Source organism: Eleutherodactylus coqui, chromosome 9 (assembly GCF_035609145.1).
Source record: "Eleutherodactylus coqui strain aEleCoq1 chromosome 9, aEleCoq1.hap1, whole genome shotgun sequence".
Classification (NCBI taxonomy): Eukaryota; Metazoa; Chordata; class Amphibia; order Anura; family Eleutherodactylidae; genus Eleutherodactylus; species Eleutherodactylus coqui.
The window spans coordinates 25,806,737-25,819,067 of NC_089845.1; positions in this window are offsets into that span (position 1 = coordinate 25,806,737).

Here is a 12,331-nt window from a genome sequence, read left to right on the forward strand (position 1 = left end):
AACACGGGACAAACAGGGGTATCCACTTTGGGGTGCAAGTCTTCATTCATGTGTGTGCTGTACCAAAAAAGCAGTTTTTAAAACGACAGAATTTCCAAAAAAACGAAAATCACAATGTTTTCCTTTTGCTTTGCTTCAATTCATTCAAAAACTGTGGGCTCAAAATGGGCAGTACACCCCCAGATAAATTCATTAAGGGGTCTAGTTTTCAAAATGGGGTCACTTGTGGGGGTTCTCTTTGATTTTGGCCGCTCAAGAGCTCTACAAAAGTGCTATGGGGCCTAAAACTCCTTCAAGGAAAATCTATGTTCTTAAAGCCACCGACTACTCCTTTCGTTTTGGGCCCCATTGTGCATCCAGACATAAGATTAGGGCCACAATGGGTATGTCTCTGAACACGGGAGAAACAGGGGTATCCATTTTGGGATGAAAGGCTTCATTCATGCGTGTGCTGTACAAAAAAAGCTGTTTTTAAAATGACAGAATTGACAAAAAAATGAAAATCACAATTTTTTCCTTTTGCTTGGCTTGAATTCATTCAAAAACTGTGGGGTCAAAATGGTCAGTACACCCCTAGATAAATTCGTTAAGGGGTCTAGTTGTCAAAATGGGGTCACTTGTAGGGGTTCTCTTTGGTTTTGGCCACTCAAGAGCTCTACAAAAGTGCTATGGGGCCTAAAACGCCTTCAAGCAAAATTTATGTTCTGAAAGACACCGACTACTCCTTTCATTTTGGGCCCCGCTGTGCATCCAGACATAAGATTAGGGCCACAATGGGTATGTTTCTGAACACGGGAGAAACGGGGGTATCCATTTTGGAGTGTAAATCCTCATTTTCATGGTCTCTATAGGAAAAAAATATGTCTTTAAAATGACATATTTGCAAAAATATGAAATTTTATTTTTTGTCCCCTAAATTGAACTAATTCCTGAAAAGAACTGGTGGGGTCAAAATACTCATGACACCCCTCAGTGAATACACTAAGGGGTGTAGTTTTTAAAATGGGGTCATTTGTGGGTGTATCTATTATTCTGACACTTATGAGCCTCTGCAAACTTGGCTTGGTGCAGGAAAACAAAGTGCTCCTCAAAATGCTGAAAAGTAATGTTAAATTTGTACGTCCTCTAAATGGTTAAAAAAAACACAAACGTTTTTCAAGTGTGCATTCAGAATAAAGTAAACAGATGGAAATACATATCTTATCAAAAATGTGTACAGTATGTTTGGACATTTGAGATATTACGGTTGAAAATGTGAAAAAATGACAATTTTTTCAAACTTTTTCCAATGTTGGTACTTTTAATAAATATACACAAATTATATCGGTCTCTTTTTACAATCTAAATGAAGTACAACATGTGGCGAAAAAACAATGTCAGAATCACTGGGATATGTAAAGCCTTTACGGAGTTATGCCACGTTGAACGACGCATGTCAGATTTCCAAAATTTGGCTCCGTCACTAAGGCGCAAACAGGCTTCGTCACTAAGGGGTTAAACAGTTCTTGAAGTTTATTTAATGTTGCAAGCAGGAAAAATGAGCAACCAAAAGAATTTCAGTGACTTCTACAGCAGGCAAATTGGGATATCTAAACAACTAGATCCGAGCTGGAGGATCATTGGCCCACATTTGTAAACAAGTTTACACTAAGGCTTAATGTAAGCAACACGTGTTAAAAAAAACGCATGACCAGGTGCATTGGAAATCCCATGTCCTATCTTTTGCAGGTGCGAATTCTATTTGAATGTCAAAAGCGCACATGTGACCGCTTTCACTGGAAAGCATTGGTTCTTATAGATGTGAATCACAAACGCACCTAACATGAGTCCACAGGAACGCTTGTCTGAGCTCTTAACCATTAAAAGTGATTATGTAAAGCTTTAGTTTTAAATTTGGCCATGGTGTCCAAAGGAAATGTAGCTTAGGCTAAATGTATTGACTAAAAGAGGTCAAATCATAGAAAATTTAAAGGGGTTGTCCCGCGAAAGCAAGTGGGGGTATACACTTCTGTATGGCCATATTAATGCACTTTGTAATATACATCGTGCATTAATTATGAGCCAAACAGAAGTTATTCACTTACCTGCTCCATTGCTAGCGTCCTCGTCTCCATGGTGCCGTCTAATTTCAGCGTCTAATCTCCCGATTAGACGCGCTTGCGCAGTCCGGTCTTCTCCCTTCTGAATGGGGCCGCTGGTGCTGGAGAGCTGCTCCTCGTAGCTCCGCCCCGTCACGTGTGCCGATTCCAGCCAATCAGGAGGCTGGAATCGGCAATGGAACGCACAGAGCCCACGGTGCACCATGGGAGAAGACCTGCGGTCCACCGTGGGTGAAGATCCCGGCGGCCATCTTCGCAAGGTAAGTAAGAAGTCACCGGAGCGCGGGGATTCGGGTAAGTACTATCCGGGTCATTTTTTTAAACCCCTGCATCGGGTTTGTCTCGCGCCGAACGGGGGGGGGGCTATTGAAAAAAAAAAAAAAACGTTTCGGCGCGGGACAACCCCTTTAAGGGATCTCTTCAAAGACTTAATACTTTCAAGGCATGCAACTTAAATATAGCATAAATCATTCCAACAGTCTAAATTAAATTGACGTAAAAACACCCGTTTTAGTAAATATAGAAGATTTTGTTTGGTTCTTGTTTTTTCATGTTGAGTTCCATCCTCTGAAAACTGTAACAACTGCTGTTTTGTATCAATTCACAAGTGCAGAGTTTTTGTTTGTCAAAGCCCATTGTTTACCCATAATACCTTTTTATTAAACACTCTCATAGTTGCTGACTGCTTTCTGGTTCCCCTTCTTTTACTAAGTTTTAAAATCAGCAATATCTACGTGAAAAAAAAACACTTTGCACGAAATGTCCCAATAAACTAGTCACTAAATCTATATAGTCTTGTTGAATCCCGCTACAAGTACTATTTAATAGCGTGCGGTGGTTATTTATAGTCATCGACATTTTCGTCACTCACTATAATTTACAATGTAATGAACAATCTCTAACCTTAAAATAACTGCTGCTGGTTTTCAATGGCAGCCCTTCAAAATCTAAAGTTTCTTACATGTCATCTGAAAGCTACTGAATGACTGGCACTTATGTAAAGCATACAATTACCAGAGTTCAGTCCATCATTTTTTTTTATTTTAATTGTATACCTGCAAAGAAGAAATATGTCACATAATTGTTTAAAATAATGACAGAGGTTGGGAAAGAAAGATTACGCAAGTACAAAAAGTGAGAAACAGTTTAAATGTTCATTTAGTATGTAAAATTGCTCCTCTGTCAACATGATTGGCACATTGAGGGTTGACAAGGCAATGCCAATTTATAACAGTCAGCACAAACCCTTAAATTACTTTTAGGATTTTATCTAAAGAATTTACATCAGTTTAACTTGTTCAAAAGCACATTGTCTAAAAAGACTGGTGAGGCGACAGACACATTTCGTGATGACTTACTCTACAGTTCCATTTTTTATGTAGCATTCTACTAGACAAATTGGAAATACCTGAAATATCTTTTCAACTATAGCATCTTTTACTTGCATCATACTTAACAGCAGTTGCTAGTATTTGAACACCTTGAAAAAGGAATTTCTTTACTTAAAGAACCCCTTTTATATGGGACTAACCCCAGCAGACTTTCAGGCTAAATTATCTTTGCCTAATTATCATCTCTGTAGCAGCCATTGTAAGAGTCCTGTTGAATTACCTGGGGCTATTTACTTGAATGACTTACTATGTAATACATGAACAGCCTAATGGCCCTTTTACACGCAATGCTAATCACTCACAATTCGCTCAAAAGCCATCTTTTGGGCGATAATCGTTGTGTGTAAATGTGCACCCATCATGCACTTATCGTGCACTTTTCCTTCATCGCTGACTACAGGTCCGCATAAAATCCTTGTCCCTCAGGATGATAGGATAAGATGGATCGCACACTGTGTTCTCCACGGGCAGTGCTGATAACAGCTGATAACATTCTTTAACAGCTGTTAACAGCCGCTATCCCGCTGGAGAACAATAGCAATGTATTTAGAGAACAGACCACCAGCTGTTCTCTAAATACATGCAATAAAGTACTAAAGGGCTGATTTAGCCCATTAGTACCTATGAAAAATGATTGCTCAAAACTGTCAGTTTCTGCAGAATTTTGAGCAATCATCTGTGTGTATAACTGCACCTTAAGCGAGATAGCCAGTGCTTGTTAGCTGCCTTCTTTGGCTCATCTACTGTATGATATTGTTATGTCATAATAGGGCATATAGATAGAAATTTGCCCGATGGGTCAATTACTTTTAGGATTACATTATTAATACACTTGTCCCAAATCACTTGTTAAGCTGCCTGAAGTCTCACTCTCACCAACTGATGTTCAAGCATCTGCTAGGTCTTGAGACCCCTGCTTTGTGAATGGTACTAGAAGCAAAGTAGAGACTGGATCATTTGATTTTTGAATGAGAAGAAATTGTAAATCATTTTAAGCATTAAAGCTTTCATTTGTAATTTTCTATGTGGCCCAATTATTAGCCCAACCATGATATCTAGGAAACATTTTAGAATGACTATACATGTAGGATTTTAGTAGGCTCGGAGTAAGAGTAAACAACCCTTAACAATAATTGTGCCATTAGAGAAAATGACTATTCTCAACCAATTGAAATAGCAGATGCACTATTAACCCCTTAACGACTGCCCCATCAGGAAACTACGTCCTTAGCAGGTGGGCTTTAATCCTAGAGGACGTAGTTTTATGCGTCCTCTTTGGATTAATGCCCACTTGCCTGAGAACGTGACAGCTCAATTCTGTCGGTGCCCGCAGGTAGCCGACAGCATGGAGCTGTCATCCCAGGATGCAGGCAGTCCTCCCCCGGTATTGCGATCGGCGCTATCCAATGGATAGTGCCGATCGCAAAAAAGTAAATAAAACAGTGAAAAAAGTTAGATATTCAGCTGCCCTGATGGATCGGATCCATCAGGGCGACTGAAAATACTCACCCGGCTTGTCCTCGCTGCCCGCTGAAGATCTGGTCCTCCCGGACCCGCCGCCGGCTTTCTGCACATGCGCGCCAGACGATGACGTCACGCGTAAAAGCCCGGGAGCCCCCGGCAAATTTAAAAACTCCTGAAGGTAGCCGGGAACCAGGAGGTGTTACTGGGGGACCGCTGTGAGCGGTCCCCGGACACGCGATGCGGTGATCGCGAAAAAGTTAAAAAAAGTTACGTTTCACCTCCCCTCATGGATCCGATCCATGAGGGGAAGTGAAAATATTCACCTCGGGTCCTCTGCGATGTCCCGATGTCCGGGACCCGAAGTGCCCGTCTGCGCATGCAATCATCGGGCGTGTGCACAGAGGGGCTCGAGCCCCGGGTAATTTAAAATACTTCTACTCCAGGCTGCCATGTGTAGCCAGGAGCAGAGAGATGTCACCAGGGGCATGATCAGTGTTATCCAATGGATGACAGTGATCATGTAAAGTAAAAAAAAGTGTAAAAAGTAAAAAAAAAAAAGGGTAAAAAGTAAAAAAAAAGGGTAAAAAGTAAAAAAGTTTTAAAAAGTTAAAAAAGCTTGCATTTCATCTCCCCCTACGGATCATATCTGTGAGGGAGGATGAAATGACGTACCTAAGGCCCGCGGATTTATAAATCCGTGGACCTTACCCCAGCTTCTGCGCACGCCGCCGTTGCCACAATGCCAGGCACATGCGCAAAAGCTGTGATAATTTAAAATCTCCCTGCTCCTGGCCACAAAACTTAGCCGAGAGCCTGGAGATTTCAGGGGGGGCCGCGGTGAGCAGTTCCTGATCACGTGTTCGCCGTTATCCAATGGATAATGGCGATCACGTAAAAGTAAAAAAAAGGTGAAGGTTCATCTCCCCTCACTGATGCGATCGGTGAGAGGAGATGAAACTTTTTACCGGAGGCCTCCGTATTTGCACCCCGACGCGATCTTCCTCCGTGAACTTTCCCGGATCCTGCGCATGCGACCGCTGGCAAAACAGCGAACACATGCGCAGGAGTCGGGGAGCCCAGGAAAATTAAAATCTCCTTGCTCCCAGGCGATCAATGGTCGCCAAGAGCCAGGAGCAGTGACTGGTGGCCTCGTTGAGCGGTCCCCGGTCACGTGATAAAAAGGTAGCGATCTACCTTAGGCCGGTCTCACATGACCGGATAGAAATTACGGATTCCGCATGCGTCTGATCCGCAGTATCACGCAGATCAATCGCATTGGATTACACAATTCCGCTCAAATTAGCGGGTCGGAATTGCGTAATCCACTCGCAGAAAAGAGAAAGCAGAAGGTTTACTGCGGATATCTGCAACATAGAGCCTGTTGTGATCCATTGTCGCGGATATACCCGCTGCCCATACGCAACTACATTGTATACGGGCTGCGGGTAACGCGCCATCGTTAAGCGACAGTGCGGGAAATGCAAACAAAAAAAAAGTACTGTGCATGACTGCCTGTGTGAGTAGGCAGTTATGCGCAGTACATTACGCGGCTGTACGCAGGGTCACAGCCAGGCTCACAGATGGGATCTGCTGTGGGCCTCCGCAAGCGGATTCTGCCTACGGCTGCGAGAGCCTGCTGTTATTCAGACCGCAACCTGTAATACGCAATTTACAAGAAGCCCCGGGAACGCTTGCCTTCATGCAGTTCCAGGAGCACCTTGTTGAGCGCCGTCTGTGTGAGACTGCCGCACCTCAAAAAGCTTACGGAGACTCACGGAACGCCACTTTTTACACCCCATACCCGCCACTGAGTCCAAGAAATACCCCCCAAAAAGCATGAGAGGAGGGAGGATACCGGTTTTATTGCCCCATGTACCCATCCCAACCAGCCTCCGTAATTACCCCTGTCTTTGGAAATACTACACAGTTCACATTATTACTCTTATCTAAGATTTAGGGAACGCCGAAAAGGGAGCGGACTGTGTGTGGGGGAGGGGATATTTTTTAAGGTGTCAATTTTTATTCCATACAAGTGGGCAATGGGGCCTGGAATATATTCAGTTGTGCCCTGCAATCCAACGGGTGTTCCCTCCATTATGGGCCTAGCCATGTGTCCTGTAAGTAGATTAGGGCCACAATGGGTATGATTTTGAACACGGGACAAACGGGGGTATCCATTTTAGGGTGAACGTCTTCATTACTATGTACACTGTACAAAAAAAACAGTTTTTAAATTGACGAAATTGCCAAAAAAATGATAATCGTAATTTTTTCCTTCTGCTTTGCTTAGATTTATTCAAATACTGTGGATTCAAAATACACAGTACACCCCTAGATGAATTCGTTAATGGGTCTAGTTTTTAAAATGGGGTCATTTGTGGGGGTTCTTTATCGTTTTGGCCGCTCAATGGCTTTACAAGTGGGCAATGGGGCCTGGAATTTATTCCGTTGTACCCTGAAATCCAACGGGTGCTCCTTCTATTATAGGCCTAGCCATGTGTCCTTTAAGTAGATTAGGGCCACAAGGGGTATGATTCTGAACACGGGACAAACAGGGGTATCCATTTTGGGGTAAAAGTCTTCATTCCTATGTGTGCTGTACAAAAAAAAACTGTTTTAAAAATTGATACAACTGCCAAAAAAATGCAAATTGTAATTTTTTTCCTACTGCTTTGCTTAGATTTATTCAAAAATTGTAGTGTAAAAATACACAGTACACCCCTAGATAAATTCGTTAGGGGGTCTAGTTTTCAAAATGGGGTCATTTGTTTGGGTTCTCTGTCATTTTGGCCGCTCAAGGGCTCTACAAGTGGGCAATGGGGCCTAAATCACCTTCATGCTAAATGTCTGTTCTGAAAGCCACCGACTACTCCTTTCATTTTGGGCCCCGTTGTGCATCCATACAAAAGATTAGGGCCACAATTGGTATGTCTCTGAACACGGAACAAACAGGGGTATCTATTTTGGTGTGCAAGTATTCATTCATGTGTGTGCTGTACAAAAAAAGCAGTTTTTAAAATGACAGAATTGCCAAAAAAACGAAAATCACATTTTTTTCCCTTTGCTTTGCTTGAATTCATTCAAAAACTGTGGGGTCAAAATGGGCAGTACACCCCTAGATAAATTCGTTAAGGGGTGTAGTTTTCAAAATGGGGTCACTTTTGGGGGTTCTCTTTGGTTTTGGCCGCTCAAGAGCTCTACAAATGTGCCATGGGGCCTAAAATGCCTTCAAGCAAAATTTATGTTCTGAAAGACACCGACTACTCCTTTCATTTTGGGTCCCATTGTGCATCCAGACATAAGATTAGGGCCACAATGGGTATATTTCTGAACACGGGAGAAATGGGGTATCCATTTTGGGGTGTAAATCCTCATTTTCATGGGCACTATAGGAAAAAAATATGTCTTTAAAATGACATATTTGCAAAAATATGAAATTTTATTTTTTCTCCTCTAAATTTAATTAATTCCTGAAAAAAACTGTGGGGTCAAAATACTCATGACACCCCTCAGTGGATACATTAAGGGGTGTCATTTTTAAAATGGGGTCATTTGGGGAGGAATCTATTATTCTGACACTAATGAGCCTTTGCAAACTTGGCTTGGTGCAGGAAAACAAAGTGTTCCTCAAAATGCTGAAAAAAAATGTAAATTTGTATGTCCTCTAAATGGTTAAAAAAACACAAGTTTTTCAAATGTGCATTCAGAATAAAGTAAACAGATAGAATTATATATCTTAAAAAAAATTGTACAGTATGTTTGAACATATTTGAGATATTACAGTTGAAAATGTGAAAAAATGACAATTTTTTCAAAGTTTTCCCAATTTTGGCGCTTTTAGTAAATATACACAAATTATATCGGTCTCTTTTTACAACCAAAATGAAGTACAACATGTGGCGAAAAAACAATGTCAGAATCACTTGGATATGTAAAGCCTTTACGGAGTTATGCTACGTTGAACGACGCATGTCAGATTTCCAAAATTTGGCTCCGTCACTAAGGCGCAAACAGGCTTTGTCACTAAGGGGTTAATATTAGAGATGAGCGAACACCAAAATGTTCGGGTGTTCGTTATTCGGAACGAACTTCCCGCGATGCTCGAGGGTTCGTTTCGAACAACGAACCCCATTGAAGTCAATGGGCGACCAGAGCATTTTTGTATTTCGCCGATGATCGCTAAGGTTTTCATGTGTGAAAATCTGGGCAATTCAAGAAAGTGATGGGAATGACACAGAAACGGATAGGGCAGGCGAGGGGCTACATGTTGGGCTGCATCTCAAGTTCACAGGTCCCACTATTAAGCCACAATACCGGCAAGAGTGCCCCCCCCGCTCCCAACAACTTTTACTTCTGAAAAGCCCTCATTAGCATGGCATACCTTAGCTAAGCACCACACTACCTACAACAAAGCACAATCACTGCCTGCATGACACTCCACTGACACTTCTCCTGGGTTACATGCTGCCCAACCGCACCCCCTCCCCCCCACAGCGCACACCAAAGTGTCCCTGGCTGCCCTCATGCCACACCACGCTCATGTCTATTTAGAATTGCGTCTGCCATGACGAGGGACCGCAGGCACACACTGCAGAGGTTGGCACGGCTAGGCAGCGACCCTCTTTAAAAGTGGCGGAGCGATAGCCCACAATGCTGTACAGAAGCAATGAGAAATAGAATCCTGTGCCACCGCCATCAGGAGCTGCACACGTGGGCATAGCAATGGGGAACCTATGTGCCACACACTATTCATTCTGTCAAGGTGCCTGCATGCCCCAGTCAGACCGGGCTTTTTAATTCATAGACACAGGCAGGTACAACTCCCTATTGTGAAGTCCCTGTCGACCCACAGCATGGGTGGCTCCCTGGAACCCACCGGCGGTACACAGAAATATCCCATTGCATTGCCCAACACAGCTGAGGTAGTAATGTCGTGCTTAATGCAGGTGGGCTTCGGCCCACACTGCATGCCCCAGTCTGACTGGGGTTCTTTATAAGTGTACAGATGTAGTAAAAACTCCGTGTGCACCTACAGCATGGGTGGGTGCCAGGAAGCCACCGGCGGTACATAGAAATATCCCATTGCATTGCCCAACACAGCTGAGGTAGTAATGTTGTGCTTAACCTTTTCCAATCCAATTTGTATATGGTTTTCCTAGGGGGCTTACTCTTTTTCTGCCGTTATACAACGGCGCTATATGCTGGCTAAAGCCAGTACTGCATGAGCTGACACGTAGGATAGGCTCCGACAGCAGAGAGGCTGGCAATATACAGTAAGAGAACCCCGACGGACGTCTACCAACAACGGAGCTGTACAGCCTTAAACCCTAATGTCTTCACAGGTCACACAGTGGACTGGAAAGGGTTAATGCAGGTGGGTTTCGGCCCACACTGCATGCCCCAGTCAGACTGGGTTTCTTTATAAGTGGAAACAGATGCATTTATAATTCCCTGTGGACCCACAGCATGGGTGGGTGCCAGGAAGCCACCGGCGGTACATAGAAATATCCCATTGCATTGCCCAACACAGCTGAGGTAGGAATGTCGTGCGTAATACAGGTGGGCTTCGGCCCACACTGCATGCCCCAGTCTGACCGGGGTTCTTTACAAGTGGACACATGTAGGTTAAACTCCCTGTGGACCCACTGCCTGGGTGGGTGCCAGGAAGCCACCGGCGGTACATAGAAATATCCCATTGCATTGCCCAACACAGCTGAGGTAGTAATGTCGTGCGTAATACAGGTGGGCTTCAGCCCACACTGCATGCCCCAGTCAGACTGGGGTTCTTTAGAAGTGGACACATGTATTAAAAACTCCGTGTGCACCTACAGCATGGGTGGCTCCCTGGAACCCACCGGCGGTACATAAAAATATCCCATTGCATTGCCCAACACAGCTGAGGTAACGTCAGCTGTAATGCAGGTGGGCTAAAAATTAATTTGATTACACTGTAGGCGAGGGCCCACAAAAATTGCTGTATCAACAGTACTAATGTACATCCCAAAAATTGGCCATGGCCAGCCAAGAGGGCAGGTGAAACCCATTAACCGCTTTGGTTAATGTGGCTTAAGTGGTAACTAGGCCTGGAGGCAGCCCAGTGTAACGAAAAATTGGTTCAAGTTAAAGTTCCAACGCTTTTAAGCGCATTGAAACTTATAAAAATTGTTCAGAAAAATTATTTGAGTGAGCCTTGTGGCCCTAAGAAAAATTGCCCGTTCAGCGTGATTACGTGAGGTTTCAGGAGGAGGAGCAGGAGGAGGAGGAGGAATATTAGACACAGATTGATGAAGCAGAAATGTCCCCGTTTTGGATGGTGAGAGAGAACGTAGCTTCCATCCGCGGGTGCAGCCTACGTATTGCTTACGTATCACTGCTGTCCGCTGGTGGAGAACAGAAGTCTGGGGAAATCCAGCCTTTGTTCATCTTGATGAGTGTTAGCCTGTCGGCACTGTCGGTTGACAAGCGGCTACGCTTATCTGTGATGATTCCCCCAGCCGCACTAAACACCCTCTCCGACAAGACGCTAGCCGCAGGACAAGCAAGCACCTCCAGGGCATACAGCGCTAGTTCAGGCCACATGTCCAGCTTCGACACCCAGTAGTTGTAGGGGGCAGAGGCGTCACCAAGGATGGTCGTGCGATCCGCTACGTACTCCCTCACCATCCTTTTACAGTGCTCCCGCCGACTCAGCCGTGACTGGGGAGCGGTGACACAGTCTTGGTGGGGAGCCATAAAGCTGGCCAGGCCCTTAAAGACTGTTGCACTGCCTGGGATGTACATGCTGCTCGATCTACGCACATCCCCTGCTACCTTGCCCTCGGTACTGCGCCTTCTGCCACTAGCGCTGTCGGCTGGGAATTTTACCATCAGCTTGTCCGCAAGGGTCCTGTGGTATAGCAACACTCTCGAACCCCTTTCCTCTTCGGGAATCAGAGTGGGCAGGTTCTCCTTATACCGTGGATCGAGCAGTGTGTACACCCAGTAATCCGTCGTGGCCAGAATGCGTGCAACGCGAGGGTCACGAGAAAGGCATCCTAACATGAAGTCAGCCATGTGTGCCAGGGTACCTGTACGCAACACATGGCTGTCGTCACTAGGAAGATCACTTTCAGGATCCTCCTCCTCCTCCTCCTCCTCCTCAGGCCATACACGCTGAAAGGATGACAGGCAATCAGCCGGTGTACCGTCAGCAGCGGCCCAAGCTGTCTCTTCCCCCTCCTCCTCGTCCTCCTCATGCTCCTCCTCCTCCTGTACGCGCTGAGAAATAGACAGGAGGGTGCCCTGACTATCCAGCGGCATACTGTCTTGCCCCGCCCCCGTTTCCGAGCGCAAAGCAGCTGCCTTTATGGTTTGCAGGGAATTTCTCAAGATGCATAG